The 20,350-nt window shown below is 46.1% G+C and overlaps 1 pseudogene; it reads left to right on the forward strand.

Moving 5' to 3' along the window:
- LOC129404403 (ubiquitin-associated protein 2-like) overlaps window positions 1–20,350 on the forward strand; it is a 65,906-nt pseudogene that overhangs the window by 11,517 nt on the left and 34,039 nt on the right.

Below are 20,350 nucleotides of genomic sequence, written 5' to 3' on the forward strand. Positions count from 1 at the left end.
TGTCTGCATTTAGCGCTTGGTCCCATTTCACAGGATCAGCTGCCTTTTTGCCTCTGACTTGGATGAGAACGCAGCCCTTGTGCACAGGAGCATTTCAACACAATCAAAATGTCCCTCATGTGTCAGAGAGTCCCCCAGAAAGGTGATCTTAGTCAGGAGGTTCAGTCATCCAGAGTTCCTCCTGCGGGCCCTTGCTCTGCTTTCCCTTCCCACTGGGGATTCAAAGTAAACCCTTATTTTCTTAACCTAAAGCATATGCTGCTCCCCTTGGAGCCAAATTGCCAGGCTGGCTTCCCCGTACCTCCTGCAGCTGAGACTCCCCCCTCCACCTGCAGAGTCAGCCCACCTGCCTTTAGTTCTCTGGATTAAAGACCAAAGAGCTGGCGGGATTCTGACTCTGCATTCCGGTCTTGGAGCTGCTGTCAGGATCCTACCGTGGGTTCCTGACTTGGGTTCAGTTTTCTTGACTCTGCATTCTCTGTGCTTCAGTGTGACCTAAGTGGCTGGATGGGACGGGAGATCTGAGCTTGCACCCCACCCTTTGGCTATGTTGAAATTCAGCCAGTCCTAGGTTCACTCAAAGATCAGTAAAAAGCACCATGCATGGATGAGGCAAAAGACAGAAAGAGCCTGCAAAGATCCACTGAGAATGAAACTTTAGGCAGGAGTGATTCTATTCGTGGACTGATGTCATTTGGTATCATCTGTGTACTATGAGGAAAAGTATTCTTTCTCTTCTGGATCAGGGGAGCTAAAGTAGCCCTCTTTACCCCAGAGACAGTGCTCTGATCAGTATGTTACCCAAAGGCAAATTTATTCCTGAGTGACTGGGTCCTTGAAAAGTGTATACAAAACTCAGTTGCTTAAGAAGTGGAACCTTGCAATATTTTATATTCCACAAATGAGTGCAGTCCTTCAATGTCTGTCCCTCTATTTCTGACTCATTTCCCTTAGCATGATACTCTCCATGGCCATCCACTTATAAGCAAATTTCATGACTTCGTCTTTCCTAACAGCTGCATAGTATATTCCATTGAGTAGATGTACCAGAGTTTCTTTAACCAGTCGTCTATTATCGGGCACTTGGATTGTATCCATATTCTGGCTATTGTGGACATTGCTTGCAATGAAAGGTGCAGATGTCATTTCTACCATGCTTTTTTGCACCCTGGGGATATATTCCCAGATGTGCTATTGCTGGATCAAATGGGAGCTCAATTTCTAGTTTTTTGAAAAATGTCCATAACATGAGACTAACACCCAAGGACAATAGAGACAAGGTCCAGGAAGATTACCCCACGGTTGGAACCCTGCCTTATAAGCTGGGGGAGAAGGCAGCTAGGATAGAGAAGTGATCACTCCAGCCAGTGATGGCTGGAGGGATCGCTTGGGATGGGAGATATATGCTGAAAATAGATAAAAGATCAAACATGATGGGCTTATATGTAATCTGTATTGAAAACCTTAGTACCCATGAGTAAGGAGAGAAAGTAAGAGGGCAACTGTCTGCCATAGAGGCGGAGGAAGGGTGGAGGAAGGACACTGGGGACATTGGTGGTAGAGAATGTGCACTGGTGGAGGGATGGGTGTTCGATCATTGTATGACTGAAACTCGAACATGAAAGTTTTGTAACTGCATCTCGTGGGTATTCAATAAAAAAAGTGTGGAAGCTTATTGCACAGTTTAAGTAGATGGGTCCAGGCCCCTCTCTACTGTCCAGGACTCTCCCTTTCACCATGTATGATGTCATTTGTCCTGTCTCTTAATGCTTGGTCCAGATTCTGTCCCTGTATCCTTTGCACAGCCCTGGTTTACAACGGCCTAGTGTTAACTATCTCCTTCTCTTTTGTGCATGTGTTCCTGGTCTGAATGAAGCCGGCAGTTTTGGACCCTGTCAACTGTGTACCACTGCTTGGACTTGCTTCTTTGTAATCTGCTGCTGGCCTCTCTCAGACCACATCCCAGGGGGCTCCCTGTGCCCTTGGATTTTCGTGGTCTTTGGCCACTGCCATGTCATCATCGGGATAAACCTCTGCTGTCCTGCCATCTGTCTGGGCATAAAGAGAAGTTGCCTAGCTTTGATCTCGCCCTACCTCCCATTCCCAGCCATCCCCTTATCTATTTTGAATGGTGACCTTTGCAGTGAGCGAGATTGAAAATGACCAATGAAATTAACCACTTCGCTTGGTGCCTCTCCTGTCCCCTCCCCTACACTTCCACATTAAACACCTGGAAACCCAGCCCAGTGCAGAGGTTTTGTTGCTCTGTTGCCTCTGTGGGTGTGGTCACATAAGTTAGGGTCTATGTGTGGACCCTCTGATCAGTGCATCTACCCCTTTGCCCCTGTCTCTCCTGCAGAGCACGGCACCTTCAGGGCTGCACAGCCCTGTGAGCCTGAGAAGCTCTGAGCCTTGTCCCCACTCGTATGGCCACTGGGTTCAAAGAGCCCACCCAGGGGCAGGCGGCTTATCCTGGGAGATCAATCTCTCCCTCAGGGCTGATGCAGTACCTGCTCCTTCCTGAAGGGAGTTAGCTTCATGACACCACCAGTACACAAACTCAAATCCTCTCCGACAGCATGAAGGCATTCCCAGGCAGGTAATTCTGTAAACTTTTTCCATGAGGTCAAAGCTCCTGGCAGCCAGGTGTACCCTCTGCCTTCAAGTGTGATTATCTCTGGGCTTAGCCAGATGAGGATGCAAAGTGTGGAAACCCTGGGTGGCGCTTATATAACCCCAGTCATTCTGCAGCAATCATTGTCTGAGTTAGCTAATGGCAGGGTACGAGGACCTCCTACGGAGATTCCATTACCTTGTAATTTTCAGCTTGTTCACTGTTGCAATAAAGCCCCTCTGTCTTATAATTCCCCAGCATTCGTGTCTCATCTTCTCAAGAACTGAAGTATGTAAGACGCTTTCTGCTGGGGATTCGTCGAGAGAAGTTATTGAAGTCAAGCAGAGAGGCAGGCTTCCAGCACTCGGCTATTCATCTCCAAATTTATGTCCGTGCTTCCCTTTGAAGGTCTCATGTAATCACAGGCAATGTGTTTTCTCCATGTCTGACAGTTAAAGGGGGGGAAGGGGGGAATATGGGGGCAACTCCCACTTTTGAGGCTCCCTTGCAACTGGAGGCTTGGAACCGCTGGCATTTGGGGGGTGCCATTTCTAGGGAACCAGGAAGTCATTCTGTGACGAGTAGCCAGGTGCGAAAGCAGTCCCTAACCCCACACAGTGGCTGCTCTGTGATCAGCACCAGTAATTCTCTGTCTTCCGGATCAGGGGGCGCTGAGTGACTCGTGTATCTCTTTCCAGAAAAACTGCTGCCTCTTCCCTCATCCCGTTCTTTGGTTTTGAGATAGGCCCCCCTGTCCTGTCTGCATAAACAAACTCCATCCCATCGTGTCCCTACTCAGCAGCACCCTCCCCCGCCCACCTGTCCTCCACCTTCTGAGCCTCCCAGAACAGTGCTCCCAAGGCTGCCACCCTGCAGGAACTGCCACGGAGAGAAGTGAATCAATGGGCCCCCCAGTGGCATCTGAGATCCAAGCCCTCCGTGTCCCTGGAAGCTCCAGCAGCGGAGAATGTAAAGGCTGCCCTCAGGAGCCCCAGGAATGTCTAAGAAAGGAACGATATGGAGAGGCGTTCCTCCATATGCAGCTTTCCTGAGCGGATACTTTCCATGGAAAGGCAAGTGGATGGTCAGACCAGGCTCTAGGTGCAGAACGAATGTTCCTCTAAGAGATTGAGTAGCACTCCTATTGAGTCGATGGTGAGCTTGGATTTTGAATCTAATAAGTTTTCTGGTGCTCAGGTACATGACAGCTGTGTCTTCTGATGGCCTGACTAGGCCACAGACTCTGAGCCTCCAGAACAAGAAGTTCTACCGCTACCCAGAGGCTGCCATGTTAAGAGGAAGCCCTCCCCCACAGTGACACCCACCTGGGACAGGTGCCCTCAGCTCCCTCTCAGTCAAAGCAGGCCAGGCTCCAAGCTGGTTAGCACAGATGCTTCCTCCTGGTTCCAGCCCAACGGGAGTCGCTCTCAGTCCTCAGCAATGTCTTAACCAAGGTCTCAAACACCACAGAGTAAGAACAAGCTATCCTTGCCATACCTGTCAGAATTTGTGCCCCCCCCCAAAAAAAAAAATCTCTAAGCATCCTCAAAAGATATGACTTAAGGCTTCTGAAGGTGGGGAGGTTTGCTTCAGAGCTTTAATTAAGAGGAAACGCCCCTCCTTCGTCAAACCTCACTGCTCATTCGGCACTCTTGTGAGGCAGGGGATGAGGGGGCCTAGGACATGGGCAGGTCCATTTTCATAGGGGGCAGGGTCTGTGGCTCAGAGCCATGGAGGGGGTATAGATGACCTGGAGAATTCCACTGGGAGGGGAGGGGGCTCACTGCTGTTGCATATAGGCCTTGACACAAGCTGTGGGCCCGGAGGGAGAAAGCGAGCTGACACATATGACGGCAGAAAGCAGGGGGCAAGTCCTATGGTCAGAGTGAACTTTATCTCCCACCCTGCTCTGACACTACCCGGTTGTTGCCTATCAAAACCCCCAAACGTCTCTGATTTCTGTCTTTCGCTTGGCTCCATTCACACATTCCCACATATCTATATTCCCGTTCCACTTGCCACTGCTAAGCAGGAGGCAGTGTGGAATCAAAACTGCAGAAGAGGAAAGCATTGTGACCTGGAGTTTGGGGACCTTCTCCCTGTCTAGAAATTCCTTACTTAGAATGACAGGTAACACCTTGCCAGGATTGCTGCCATCCGGGACCATCTATCCTGCCCCCCACACTCCTGGCTGCCTGTTGCAGGGGTGTTCTAATTTCCTTAAGGTGTCTGTGTTTGCCACCCAAGAGGTGTCCACAGGGCCCAGGGGCCACTTCCAGTGGATCTTATCCAACCTGACCAATAGTTGAGTGCTGGAGCCTAAGTTAACAGTATTGCAGGGGTTTTGCAGGGTTAGGGGTCCCCAGAAGTACCCTGGTAGTGCTCAAGGCTCTGTGGGGGCCATATGTGGCGGTTCTCAGGCATTTGGAGGGGCTCTGTGTGATGGAGACCAGACCCAGCTTGGGCATATGTTGGGCTTAACTCCTCTAGAACCCCTCTGTCTTCAGACATCTTACTTCATAGGTGAAGGTAAGACTTTCCCTTTTTTCCGTGTGTGCATGTGTGTGCACGTGCTGCTCAGAGGGGTCCCTCCTTTCTGTGTGTGCATATGTGTGCATGTGCTGCTCAGAGGGGTCCCTCCTTTCTGTGTGTGCATGTGTGTGCACGCGCTGCTCAGAGGAGAGCCAGCACCCTCTGGCTGATTATCCCCCTTTGCCAGCTGGCTGCAGGGGAGATCTGAGGAAAGTCTCATTAAGCTCCACAAAGCCAGACTAAGAAGCGACAAAGTGGGTTGCGGCTGTGTCTGAGTGCTTGTGATCCCCTCGACCCACAGCTGCAGCCCCAGACACAGGCTGCCGCACTGAGCACCTTATTATTGCAAAGTCCTTTCCACCGCACAGACTCCTCAGGAACTGCATGCATGTCTGTCTCTGGCCAGCCTGCCACGAAAGGTCACTGCAGCAACTCCCAGGTTCCACTTCTGTTTCACTCACACACACACACACACACACACACACACACACACACACACACACACAGAACTTTAAACACTCAAAGTTAAAATAGTTGCTTGCTGCTGTTTAATCCTGGTTATTCCTTGCTTCCCCTTCCCCTTGCCTGGAATCACAAAGGATCTTCCCCACAAAGCTTCCCCACAAGAGTCCCAGGATATCTGATTTAATTCAGTGGGGGCTCTGAAAGGGGTATTTTTTTAAAAAAAATTTATTAGAGAATCACTGTGATGTATAGTTACAGACTTATGAACTTTTGTGTTTGCATTTCTCTCATACAGTGATTGTTCACCCATCCCTCCACCAGTGCCCATTCACCTCCACCAATGATCCCAGTATTCCTCTCACCACCCCCACCCCATCCTCACCCACCCCACCCTGCCTCTGTGGCAGGGCATTCCCCTTTGTTCTCTCTCCTTTTGGGTGCTGTAGTTTGCAAAGGAGGTATTGAGTGGCCCCCATGTTCGGTCTATAGTCTACGTTCAGTTCGCATCTTCAACCCCAATGAGTTCTCTGAAAGGGGTATTTTAAAAATTCTCCAGTTGGCATGGAAAGCAGCTGTTAGATTAGGGGGGCTTGTTTTTATTCAGCAGCTATTACATTCGAGGCTCTGTATGTAAAGGTCATGGTTTCCTCTGTGAGAGAGAACAGGAACCTGGAACAGCATCTGGATGCTTTCCGAAACAGTGTCCTTTCTAGAGGAATGAGGATATAACAGTCATCTGCTTGCCCCATTCCATGTTTCTTAGATTGGCAAAAATTAAAAGACTCCTCATGCCAAGTAATGGTGAGGAAGCAAAGCAATGGGAAGTCCATGCATTGCTGGTGGCAAGGCAAAATGGTTCAGCACCTCTGGAAACATAGTGCCCATTTCATACAGGAGGAAACACTGACTTGGCATGTGACTCTGAGCCCCCCTCTGGACATTCATGTCTCTCTCCCCAGTAAAGACATAGTCCTCCCTGAGATTTCTCTTCAGGTGTTCAGAGCCACAACTCAATCCAATTGGCATATGGCAAGAGGAGACAACCTCCCTTCAGTATCACTGTATCACTGTCACCGTCATCCCGTCGTTTGTTGGGTTACTCGAGCGGGCACCAGCGACGTCTCTATTACACTCAGCCCTGAGATTTTACAAGCCTCTCCTTACTCGTCTTTCACAATGATTGGAGGCTCTTTCAGGGTCAGGGGAATGAGACCTATTGTTACTGTTTTTTGGCATATCGAATACGCCACGGGTAGCTTGCCAGGCTCTGCCGTGCGGGCGGGATACTCTCAGTAGCTTGCCGGGCTCTCTGAGAGGTATGTATGTATCTGTTACTGTATTTGGGATATGAATACACCACGGGGAGCTTCCCAGGCTCTCCAGAGCGGAAAATAGACTCTGGATAGCTTGTCAGGTTCTCCAAGAGGGAGAACTAGGCTATTAGATGTCGCGCGCATTAGATTAGCTACCCTTCAGTATCAGCTGGTATAATTTTGCTTGAAAACAGTAAAGAAAGGAGATCTGCTCCTCACACAGTGGGGTGAAGCTGAAAATCACATGGTTTGTGGAGTGGGTGAAGGGCAATGAAGAGCTGAAAACAATGAAACGGAATAATTCCCTTTGCAAAAGGCAAATGCCTGTGGAGACAGAGGCGAGAGTCATGTTCGTGGGGGGAGGGTCCTGAGGAGTGAGGTCCCTTCTGGGGTTCCTTTGGAGGGGATTCTTTTCCAGGATTTTTTTTGGAGGGGTGATTTGAAAACGTTTTTAATCATGATTATAGTGGTAGCGCTGGCATGGTAAAATAGCCAATAGTCATCAAACTGTCTACTTAATACAGGCTCATTTGATGGTTTAGTAACCAGACCTTAATACAGTTTATTTGGGAGGCTCTGAGGTTACTGCTGACTCTGTGCTCAGGAGTCCCTCCTTTTCCTGGTGGTACTCTGGGACCCATAAGGGGCTGGGGATCAAACGAAGGTCAGTGCTTCAAGGAAAGTGCCTTGCTCCTATAATACCTCTCCAGCCCGAGTTTCTTTATTCTGGAGCTGAGAAGAAGAAAGCACATGTACGGACTTGAATACCAAGAATGTCTGGTTCTCTAAGCATCTATGGCCACGTCCTCCAGGCGTGCATAAGGATGGCATATCCCCCAAGGCAGGCCCTGAATTACTTCTGAGGAAGGAATTATAAGTTCGGGGAAGAGGGAGGAGGTTTGAGACAGTTGAGAGAGCTCTCAGGAAGAATATTCCTGGGCTCTCAATTGTTGATTTGCCTAAAACCTCTTCCCTGGGCAGGAAAGAACAAAAGAGTTTCCAGGCTGGAAGGAGAAAAATTTCTTTTTATTGGGGACACCAGTAAGTTGTCTTAATTCAATCCTCCCAGGTAGCAGAATAAAAATAGCAATTCCCTGACCTTGATCCTGTTCAAAACAAGAGATAATGGTCCCAAATGAAGTCCCTTTGGCTAGATCCCCTGTCACCAAATCAAGATTTAAATCAAAGTTGGGCCTTTCCCAGAAATAATTGTTTTTGAATTGGAGGTGGGTGGGTGATGCTGGGGACCACCAAGTTCACACCCCAAAATGTGCAGGAGACCATGCAGTACTAGGGGTGGAACCCAGGGACCTGTGCATGCCAGCAAAGGCTCCAGCCCTTTGAAATGGAAGCAGCCCCTAGAAGCAGAATCTTTAGCTGGAGGGGGGGAGGGGTTCAAAATGGTAGCCAGCCATTATGGCCGAAGCAGCTTTAGTTGGGCTCCAGATCTTTCCCTGCCTGTAGGAAAGTGAGGAGATGTTGCCTTGTAGCTTTGTTTCCTCTAATCTCTCTTCCTGTGAACCTTCCTTTTGGACAGACCCCCAGCCAGAGCTCTCTGCCACCCAGAGCAAGGTGGCAACTGTGGAATTCTCCCGCAAGGCCAGAGAGATCTTTAAGAGATCTCAGCAGAATGGGGCTCGTAACAGGCCACATCTATTTGAACAGGTTCACAGATCTGAGACTTGAGGTGTCTGCATTCTGTCCAGGAGGTTCTGAGAGTCAGAGGGACCACCTACTGCTGATTTCCCTCCAGCTCAACTGCCTTTCCTAAGTTGCATGGCCTCTGTGATGAGCTTTCCTGTCTACTGCTATTATTTAGAGCCTGGAGAGCATTCTAAGGCCAATTCTGAAACAGAGGCTGGAATTGAGCAAGCCCTCCAGTCTCTCTGCGCCCTCTCCCCACAGCCCACTGTCTGCAGAGTCTCATCCCTGGCCAAAGGCTGATGATCAAGATTCATGGCACGGCCTGCTACCAGACAGCAGTGATATTTCCCCAGAGACACTGCCAGGGACACACAGTCTCTGTGATGTCTCCCTTTCCTTAAAAACAAGATAAAATAAAATTAAAATTACAAGCAGACTATATCCAGCAAAGTACCTTGAAATATGAATTGCAGATTGTTATACATAAAGGAAGAAATTGTATGTTCTCTGGGTCTTCATCGATAACTGGGAGAATCAGATTAGTGTATGTGAAATTATAGACCCGGAGGGTAGCTGTTGAAACTCTCTGTTCAGGTTCATGAAATTATTTTATGAAAAGTGCATCGTGACAATTCTTTGATTTTGCAGAGCTGCATTTTGTGCATGCCAAAATAGCCGAAGGCAGGGAGCAAGCAGCAGCAGAAGGAAGCAAACACAGTTCAGTTCCCAAATCTGCCACTTTCACCCACCTGGGGCCTCCTTTTGACCAAATGAGGTTTACCAACTCTCCTTAGATCTGCATCCCTAAGAGGACTTTGCAAATGAACTCTCTCAGATGGCTCCAAAGAACCAGGGGAAGTTGTCAGGAACACACTCAGAGGGAACATGGGTATGTTGCTCGAACTCTTAGGTGAAAGCTTGTTCTCATGAGATTTCATTCCCCCATTCTCATCTCAGAGTCAGTTACCCCACTTTTCCCCTTCTTGTGCACAGTACAGACTGCCACAGTTCCTTTGCCCAAGATCTTCCTCTTTACCTTGTCATTTTCCACTCATCTTTGAAATATCAACCTAAACCCTTCTCCCTTGTAGCTTCCCTGATCTAGCTGTGTATAAAGCTCTGAATAATGGTTCACACAACAAACCATCCTCTTTCTAGGAAGGGACAACTGTAATCTCATACAATTATGGGTTTGTGAGACTTGGTGTGGCTCTGTGACAAAGCTCCATGAGGCCAGAGGTGCAGCTCCTACCAACTCACCTTAGAAAGCTTGGGCAAAAATGCTGAATGAGTTAATAACCATCTAGTGAAAATCTCACATCTCTAAGATAATGCAAAATGACCATCCTGGGGTAGTCAAAAGCATGCTTGGGGGAACTCATTGCCAAGTCAGTGGCCGGACTGAGATCAAACTGAGAGAGTCTTATAATCTTGGGCAAGAACTATTTCTTGAATGTTACCATTCCTTCTAAATAGAAGGAAGATTTTATTGAAAAACAATTCATAGCAGACCAATAGAAAATCAGAGTCTTTCCATTCAAAGCACCATTTTTGTGTTCCAAGAGAAAGGACAGTGTACAAAAGAAATCATGAAAAATACTTGATATGAATAATAATGAACAAAAACATCCCTGCTTATTGTTGATCTAATTTTGAATTTTAATGAATAGTGGGAATAGTAATTACTCAATTCCTATGTTTATATAAACTCAGCACATGAAACCTCACAGTTCGGTATTTATGAAGTGTCAGGTTCCCTTAAATACTCAGCTTGGCAATTAGAGGGGGAGCTATTCATTAACATTTTAAGCCAGATAAATAAAGAATACAGTTGTTATTTATTCATTAAAATAAAAAAGTGGAAATTATACACTCATCTTTTGGTGTGTTTTAATTAACCAGGAGTTAAAAACGCATGTCTCCACACACCTAGAAATAGACAAAACACACATTAGCTAATGGAATGATTTCACAGGTTCACCCGGTTGGTTCCTCTTGCATTTTTGCTGAGGATTCATTGCAAGATGGCCACAATATTAGAAAGAGTTCTGACTCTAAATAGTCAATGAAACTAGGGCTCAATGGATGTCATGGAGAGTGGTGGTTCTTTGGTCCATTGCTTTCCCATTCTGAAACCAACTTCTTTATATTGTGAGGCTGGAATATCACCTCTCAAGGCTTATGGCCACAGGGAAGGGTGTGGCCAGGACCTGGCTCCAAGCAGAGCTTTCTGGAGTCCCCAAGAGCAAGTAGTTCTATGCTCTGGCCCAGTCCTGGCCCGGCTCTAGGGAATCTTGTGTCTGGCTTTCTGTAGTTGGGGCTCCTTAACCTAGTGAGACAGTGAGGAAAGGTACCAGGGTCTGTGGCTACAGTGGTGTTTGGTGGAGCTGGGATTTTGAAGATTCAATTCAAGGGCTCTCTAGTAAAAAACTTCCAAGGCATCTCTTCTGTTTGAGTACCCCTAATCTTCCTGGGTCTATAACTGAGGAAAGAGTGAGTGTTGACTAAAATTGGTGATTGGGAATCTGGAGACAACTAACTCTTCCAGGTGTCTCCTGCAATGCTCAGGATACTCCTGCTCCCAATTCACTATGTCCCTCTGGCATTTCTCCTCCCATATGATTGGCATCTGCTGTGTCCCTGATTCTGACATGTCTCGAGGTATGCCCTGCTACTGCTCTGTCTTATCTGGATTTGTTGTGTCACATCCTGCACAGGGTCTTGGGTGTCCAAAACTTGAGACTGGAGGTGGGTCTGCTTCAACCCCTGCTTGGCTTCCTGTCTGACCACCTCCTCTCTGTCCACTGGCTTCCTGATGGCATCTTCTCACTGTTCTGTAGGGTCAGAGTATCTCATGGGAAGTGCTGGCTTCTTTTCTCCTGGTTGGCTTCCGCTACACTGTGAGTGTGGGCTTCCCTGGCACTGAGCAAGGGCAGATTGCCCCTTTTCAGAAATGTCTAGCTATGCCCCAGACCTTGGGCAGGCTCTGCTCTGTCCTGGATATCAAATCAAGTAGGACACATGAATTACATACTTCAAGGGCCCAGCTGGCCCCTCCCTGGCCATGGGACATAGGGACTCAGCACACAGAGGGCACATAGGGCAGAGGCAATGGAATACAGCTCAGGACATCACCAATGGTTGGGGGATGGGACTAGGTGGGTGTTCACATGTGGACCTCGTGTCCAACGATTGGAGTCTGAAGGAACCCGAGATGCCTGTCTCACCAAAGTGTCTGAGCTAGGAATGACTTCTCCAAAGGCCTGTCTTTCCCAAACAGACCCAACCACCAATCCACAGTCCACATTCTTCTCTGTATTCCCAGACTAGCTCTTCCTGATCCTGTTCCTAAAGTCTGGGTGAAAAAAATCCAACTGAATCTGATTTATTGTAATTCCCTTGATCCTGCCTACAGAGACCCCAACAATGGGGAGCTCTCACTCTTCTGGCTTCTTTTATCCCTGACTAAATCTGGGGCTGCTTCTCATGCCCCCTCCTCCACAGTGTGTCTCCTCCTATGGGAATTGCAGTAACAAACTTTGCATGGACCATCCCCTCCTGATGCATTTGTGTCACCCCATGAGGCAATTGGGATAGATCGTGAGGCCTGAACTTCGGCCCCCACCTGCTTCTCTCTCTCCTAGTATCCTATGCCTAGCCCACAGTATCACTCATGTCAGAGGTGCTTTAACCCACGATACAATCTTTCTGACCTCATACTGCTGACTAAAAAATGTGAGTCCTAAATAAATACCCACTTCAGTCACTAGGTGCTCACTGGGTTTCTGTTCCCTCCTGCACTCCTTTTGTTTCTATTTGTTCAATCTGTTGCTTGGTGGTTAGGATGGTTTGGTTTCATTATTTTTTTTTTAGCCTTTCCTTGCTTTATGGCACCATAAGACACATCAGGGATTGCCTAGCCTTACAATAAGCCACTTCCTCACATGCTCTATCTACAATTTATGTAGAAGGGCTCAAGCATCAAAACCAAAACCCATCGCAAAAATGAAGATGGGAGGGGCTGGAGCAATGGCACAGCGGGTAGAGCATTTGCCTTGCACGCAGCCAACCTGAGTTCAATTCCCAGCATCCCATATGGTACCCAGAGCATTGCCAGGAGTGATTCCTGAGTGCAGAGCCAGGAGTAAACCCTGTGCATCGCTGGGTGTGACCCAAAAAGCAATAATAATAATAATAATAATAGTAAAAATTTTTAAAAAGATGGGAAAAGCAAAGTATTTTTTTTTTCAGTGTTGAAAGTCAAACATAGGGCCTCACACATGTAAGACAAGTGCTCCACTGCTGAGCTATACCTCTGGAACAACAGGAGTAATTTTTGTTATGAACAATAAAGCATGAGTATAATCTATTTTATAGGTTTCTACCAGCTTCTCTCAACATGTCACTCCCTTTCATACAGAGGGAGATATTCAGAAGCAATTCTGGCCATCCAAGATATGGCTGACCCCAGGATGACCAAGATGGGCATTGGTGAGTGCTGGTTCTTGAACTTAAGCACTCTCTTTTGAGAGGGATCATTTGAACATCTTTTCTCCGATCAAATCCTTTCTATTCCATGTAATATAAAGCACACTGGATACTTACACTTGACTCTATCTGGTCCCTGGAGATGTCAACTAGAGTTAAGATTCTGTGCTTTGAGACGTGGTCCATGCTAAATAAGGCTGAATAAGAGTCTTCACAAATGCTTATAGCCTAATCCCTGGGACCTATTAATCCATTACCTAACTCAATAAAAAGGAATTTTGTAACCCACCCAAACAGAGTCTCAGCAACTAAAAACCTCCACATTTCAAAATCGCTGCCACGCTCCCAGCCAGCCTCCACTATTCGGGATTAGCCTCATTCAGAAGTTAATCTGTTTAAAAACTCAGGTGTGTGGATTTTATGACAAAATCTCCAGGCTTTCGCAAATTCAGGTTGGGCTACCTTCCCACATTTAGCTGTACTTCCAGAACCCTTGGCAGTCATGAACCACGCTAGCCATGATCCAGAGAATCATAAATAACTTCAAAAGAGGAAAAAAGTGTGTGTGGGGGGGTGACTAGGGATCTTAAGGGTGTGGGGGTTAGCTTGGAACTCCTTGGAGGATCCATTATAATTCCAGAGGTCGTTGTAAGACAGAGGCAGGGGATTAGAGCCAGAGAAAGAGGAGTGATGGTGACCACAGCAAGTGACTGTAATAGAATGAAGCATGATAGTACAAATGCAGGACAGTATTTCTAAACTGGGGGCCACATGGATACCATGTATTAATCTAGGAAGTCAGAGGTGAAAGTCACATCAGTGAGGGAACTGCAACCTGAGACTGGGGCCAACCAGTAGATAGGTGATGTGAATTTTGTGTGTGTGCGTGCGTGCGCGCGCGTGCGCGCGCGCGTGGGCAGGAGGGGGGCGGTGGGGGAGGTGTCAGGGGAACACAGGATGAAAACAAGCCCAGTAGCGCGCACATTTAAATACATATTAAAGTTGTGAATAAAGGTTTATATAGGGCCACTATCCCAGGAATGTAGGTAATTTTGAAACACTCAAAGAAGCAGACTTCCCCCTAGAGCTTCCAGAAGGAACCATCCTGCTGATCCCGTTTTCATTTTCTAAACACCAGAATGACAATTAGGTGAATTGATTCATTCAGGCTGTGCTCCTGCCATTCACCCTCAGTGTGGAAGCCAATGAGTTTGTGACTGTCTCTTACAGCATCCGAAGGAAACTAAGACAGCCCACGAAACCCAGGACCAGGGGCTGTGGGTGTTTGCGTCCTCGGTTAGTGTTGTCTGGGAGTCTCCAGGCAGATTCAGAACTGTGGTTTCCTGGAATTGGGAGAGATCTGTGGCCATGAGAGGAAAAGAAAGCAGACAGCTCCATTCACAGTGCTGCCCAATGGGAAGAAACAAGGACGCATCAAATCAGGGCAGGAGCAAATCCAGGGGAACATCTGTTTTAAAACAGGCTCTTTCTGTTGCTCATGACAGTTCATTCTCCATAACCTGACCTCAGGCACCACACACAAGGCCTACAGGAAGCATCAAAAGCAGGCTTTTTAATTGAACACCATCCAAGACTGGAAGGTAAAAGAGCTGTTCTATTTTTTCCCCTTATCACCATGGCTGCCTCTTTTAACCCTTGGCAGGGCAAAGAATAAAACTCTGCATGTGACTAAGCTAATAGAGGAAAACTTTAGAGCTTCTAAATTCCTCACCAGTGCTCTCACAGCCATTTGATATGTTGGCTTCGAGGGGAAAGGAAAAAGGTCTTTTCAACATTCTTCTGATATCCAGACTTCAATGAAATGCCAACTCTCCTCATCGCATGTTTGTGCCCTCTGAGCTCTGTGTGTTCTTTGGTTTAGGGTTTGTTTTTATATGTAGGGCTCTATAAGTCCTCCAAGTTTCAAGCCTACCTCATCACATTTATAACATGCCTCAATCAAGGTGGACAGATCTATGAGAACCCACCCTGCCCCTGACCTAATCTGTAGTTGAGAAATTCTTAAGAGAATGGAAATGGATTGCCTTTTTTTTTTTTTGACTCATGTTATAGAATTTTTTTCCCTGCCTGTAAAAAGACCCGGGGCTGTTCGCTGTTAAAGATCAGATCATGGGTTTGATGTGGTTTGATAGTGTGCATGTCATCCTGGCTGATACCCTTTGCCTGTTTCAAAGACAAAGGCATGAGTCGCTCTAATTCCCATTTGGACACCGAGAGATCAAATATGAATACTTCCCGAGGAAATGAGAATAAAATAGACGGCCCAGAGATGCTCCTTGCCCCAATTATATTCCATTTTCAGGTTGTGTCCTACTTCTTAAAATGATAGAAAATTGTGGAGTGCTTCTCATCTTTGTGGTTTGGACTGCATCCGTCTTCAGTGAATTGTTTTAAAGTGGGCTTACATTTAGAAGGGCTTTCAAAATAGACAATTAGCTGGTGGGTTGGTTTGAACCTGGTCAATTGGAAAACGTCTGTTAGGCTGAAATTGTCACCCCTGTCAAGTCAAAAGCAAAAGGTTTCCATTTGGAGTTCTACAGATTTATTTTCATTTTATTCCTTTCTAATGAGAAAGGGATGCAGGATTCTTTAAGTAAAAGCGTTTCCCAAGCTATGCTGGGATTTTAAGTATTTTATCACATGCTTATAAGCTGACTGCTCCTCCTCCCTTTTGGTGTAAGGAAATGGAGACACACTTTATTTGAGAACTGTGGGTTTAGGCTTGGAGAACCAGGAAATTAATACAGCTGTGACTAATTGTGTGTCTTCATGGAAAAAAGGAGTGTAATGGTATATTTTAAAACACCATTACAGCATCTTTACAATAACATTTATTAGTTCTATAGCATGTCACATAACATCTCTTAACTTCTCATTTATACAAAGGGCATTAGAGGGGACAGAGATAATACAAAGGGCAGGGTGCCTTGCATAAGCCAAATCCTGATTGGGTCCCCGGCACCTCAGGTGGTCTGACAAGCCCCATCAGAAGTGATTTCTTTTTCTTTTTTCTTTATTTACTTTTAATTAGTGAATCACCGTGAGGGTACAGTTACAGATTTACATATCTTTCCCGTCAGAAGTGATTTCTAAGTGCAGCAGTGGGAGTAAACCTTAAGCACTGCTCAGTAGTGACCTCTCGACATGAAAATTATGGGCATGGCATTATCTAAATCCTGGGTAGGATCAATGTGCGCGCGTGCGCGCGTGTTTGTGTGTGTGTGTGTGTGTGTGTGTGTGTGTGCATATACACATCCATACCTTACATGCAGACCCCTAAAGGATGTTTTATTAGTGAAAGATAATATTATTCAATCAGTAAGAATTAACAACTGTTTTCTGACTGTTAAGCACTCACCGGTGCTGATATTTCATAGCGCATGGTGGCTACCATTTTTAATTGTGTTTTCTCACCTAAGCCATACATGGGTTTTCCCAACACAACTAATACTTTTCAGAACCTCCTGTGTGCTAAGACACAATGCTTTAGTCACCAGAGGAGACCTCAGAAGAACAATGCTAAGTCATAAACAAACAATCCTAATCCATAATGATCCTACTGGTACAATAAATAGTCCCAGGAAAGTCATTTGCAGATTTCTTGGTGAGTCTTCAAAGGAAAGTACAGGTCATGCTGGGGATATCTTCAGACTTTACAAGAGATTTTCAGCATGTATATCTTTAAAAACTTATTTTCAGACTCTCATATTGCATTGCTATTCCTAACTAAAATTGCCTTAACTGAGAACTCACCTGCTGTGAAGTGGTCTGTGAGTCTTCCGTTCCCATTTTTCCTGACATGGTTATCTTGCTAACATTTTATTACAAAATACGAATGATTTACCCATGCCTACTCAAGCTATAGAAAGAAAACATCCTGGGGTTGTGAATAGAGGAGAATTTAAAATGTTGGTCTTAGAGGCTGGAGTGATAGCACAGCGGGTAGGGTGTTTGCCTTGCACGCGGCCGACCCGGGTTCAATTCCCAGCATCCCATATGGTCCCCTGAGCACCGCCTGGAGTGATTCCTGAGTGCAGAGCCAGGAGTGACCCCTGAGCATCGCTGGGTGTGACCCAAAAAGCAAAAAAAAAAGAAACAAAAAACAAAAACAGGGTGAGGCTTCCGGGCCGCCGTTCTCACACACGGAACCTGGCGGGGTTTTCTGTGTTGCCTTCCCACTGTGACTTTTGCAGTCGGGACGTGTTTCTTGTGTGTGTGTGTGTGTGTGTGTGTGTGTGTGTGTGTGTGTGTGTGTGTGTGTGTGTGTCTAGGTGACGAGGGTTAGGCTGCCAGTGCATGCTTACTGCGAGGCAGGAAGACACCAGGCATCGGCCACTCCCCTCCGCAGGGGTCCTGGGCTGGGCACGGAATGTGGAACTCTAAGCGCAGTCATTCAGTTTCTGATTCTTCATTTTAAATTAAAGGAGATACTAAAGCCAGAAGATTATGAAACTGGTTTTTATGATATGTCAAGCAAGCATCCTTTAAAAATGGAGTGTTGTTATTTTTAAAATTCTGTTCCTATCTAATCATTTAAGGCCAGCCATGAGTTTTCTCAGCACTCACATAGATAAAAATGGAAAGTGTGAATAAAATATTTATCATTTCATTTAAAGAATGGCAATATTTTTTCCATAGATACAAGATCTAAAAAAAGTTTTTTCTATCTCTTCAGAAGATGTGATTGCTAATAAAATGGTGTGCTTACTAAGGACCATAAGAGGCTGTGTATTTATTTAGTTCAGGCAAAAAGAACAATTTACACGGTTTTAGTTCTCTCCTCCTTTTAAAAGATAAATCATAGACTACAGAAAATTAATAACTGCATCAGCATATATACTGAGGAAGAGAAGAACCATATCTGACTTCCTCGAACTGGCCCAGCTGTTGGCAGGAACTACCCTGTAGCTCAGCGCTCACACCACCCACCATCTCCCACCCACCATCTCCCACGTTCCTATCTCAGCCTGGAAGTCTGATGCTCTATGCACTGTTGCGTCGCTCTGAGGCTTTGAGACAAAATAATAATAATACATCAGTTCTGAATCATCTCCAAATTCAAATAAGAACAAAGTCAATTTGCTGCGCCAGAAGCGCCATAAATGCAGTGATTTAAACAGCAAACATGAACTTCTCATAGTTCTGGATTCTGGGAAGTTCTAGATCAAGACAATGGCTTATGTGGTGTCTGGTGAGAACTGACTTCCTGTTCCCAAGTGGCACCTTGTCCCACTTCACAGGCAGATGGGCGAAGGACATCCTCTGGGGTCCCATTGATGAGGTTCTGAGATCATTCCTGAGGTCTTCATGATCAGCACTTATCATCTCCCCAGGGCCCCCAGCTCCTAACACCCTCACACCGCATCTTTGATAAGCATAATGTAACCGAAGATCATAAAAATATAAAATTTCGCTCTTTCCCTGCTATTGTGAGGATCTCTTGCTTCCTTACTAATCACAGCTTTGACTTCTTCCCTCTTGCCTCAGAGGATTGAAGATAACTTATTGCAAACTGGACCCTACATCCAGACCACATTCATTGCAGAGGAAAGACCACTAGGCTTAGCTCTCCCCATTCACAGTCCAAATCCTTTTTAACTCGTTTTGCTGAGAAGTGTGATTCTTCCTCCTGGAGACCCTAAACTTCATGGTCTCACTGGAGAATTGTCCTCGTGACTGGTTGGAGAATATTTGGCTTGGTGGTACCTGCCACCAAGACTCAGCCAAAGCCTTCAGCTTTGGCCTGAAACAAGACTGGAGCCATGTCCACCTCTTGACTTGCTTGAATACTCCCACTTTGGGGCATGCCTCTTCTCCATTTCCTGGCCTCTCTGAGGTACACTTCAGGTCATTGCAGGCACCAGGAGAAAGGGGCTCTGACATGTATCCTTGGGCTGGCCCCTGAAGTGGAGAAATCTGTATGTCACCTGGAAATGACCTTTCGTAGAACAAACTTAGTTAGGGCAGGACTGCCCTGGGCGGGGCCAAAGACAATGAAAACTGTGTATTTTCCACTCAGGCCTCTGCTATCTGCTTGCTCCAAGAGGAATGTGCGGATTCCTGAGCTATGAGCATATAAGGGTATAATCCAGACAGATAGCCTCCCCAGCCCGGGCTCAGCCCTCAGACCCATGCAGGTGCTTATGCAATTGTGACCTGTAAATCTATAAGCTGGACAAGCAGATGGGCCTAATGGGATTGGAGGGAGAGGCATGTCGAATTATGAACTTATTGGCTAGGGAATGTGCGGGCTCTGCTATAATGGTCGGGAAGGCCTATATAAGATCTCCTTTGGAGAAGCTCGGGGTCTTTTGCCCAACCTGTTGGACATGCGTGTCCGCGTAGGCGGCTGGACCCTGGCTAGCCAGTCTCACAATAAACCCTGTTTGCTGTTTTGCAGTCTCTGGAGTCTCTTTGTCGTAATAGGGAGATCTCGATCCGTGCCCTAACAAAACTTGGCTCTGGATCACCATGTGAAGTCTTCTAAGGGCCTTCCCTCAGTCTGAGTGAGACTTACTTGTCCACTCGTGGTCTGTTTTCCTGGAACCAGCCTCCCTCAGGGAAGTTGAGGGTTCACTGATCTGTGGTCAGGACTTTGCATAACAAAACCACATATTGGCTTTTCCCAACAGAATGTGTCCAGTAACCTTTGCTCTTTCTTTCTAAAATTGTGCTTTTCTGGGGTCAAGCCACTTCCTCTCAGATTCTCATTCATGTTACAGTGTGTGCTGATCTCATTGACATGCGCATTTCCACTGAGACAACTCAGAATTGCAAAGGCTTCTTTGGAGAGCTATTGTCAAGAAGGAGAATATTCATTGGAAAGGTACCTTTGAATAAGAAGCAAAGAAATCCTCTAGAGGAGATTATTTGTCTTGTTTGTTGGCAAAAGAAATTACTTAGTCTAGCCCAGCAGTTGTCCCTGTCTTTCCTTTCAGTACTTGGGAATTAATAATTGCTGACTTTTTAATTGTTTGGGCTGATGAAACTGTCAAGCATGCAGAGGTTCTATGAAAACCAGCTGCATGCCACTCTCATGAGCGTATACATTCGAGTTTGTTTTCCTACATCTAAACTCTCTGTCCTCTCTTTACAGAGAAAACATAATTAGTCTTTTACAACAATAGTTTCATGTATGCCTGAAACCAGCTGCCTCTCTGTCTCTGCCTCTACCTCTCTCTTGTCTCCCTCTCTTGGGGAAGATATATATATATATATATATATATATATATATATATATATATATATAATTTTTTTAAATCATTCACATTTT

This window comes from Sorex araneus, chromosome 4 (assembly GCF_027595985.1).
Source record: "Sorex araneus isolate mSorAra2 chromosome 4, mSorAra2.pri, whole genome shotgun sequence".
NCBI classification, from domain to species: Eukaryota; Metazoa; Chordata; class Mammalia; order Eulipotyphla; family Soricidae; genus Sorex; species Sorex araneus.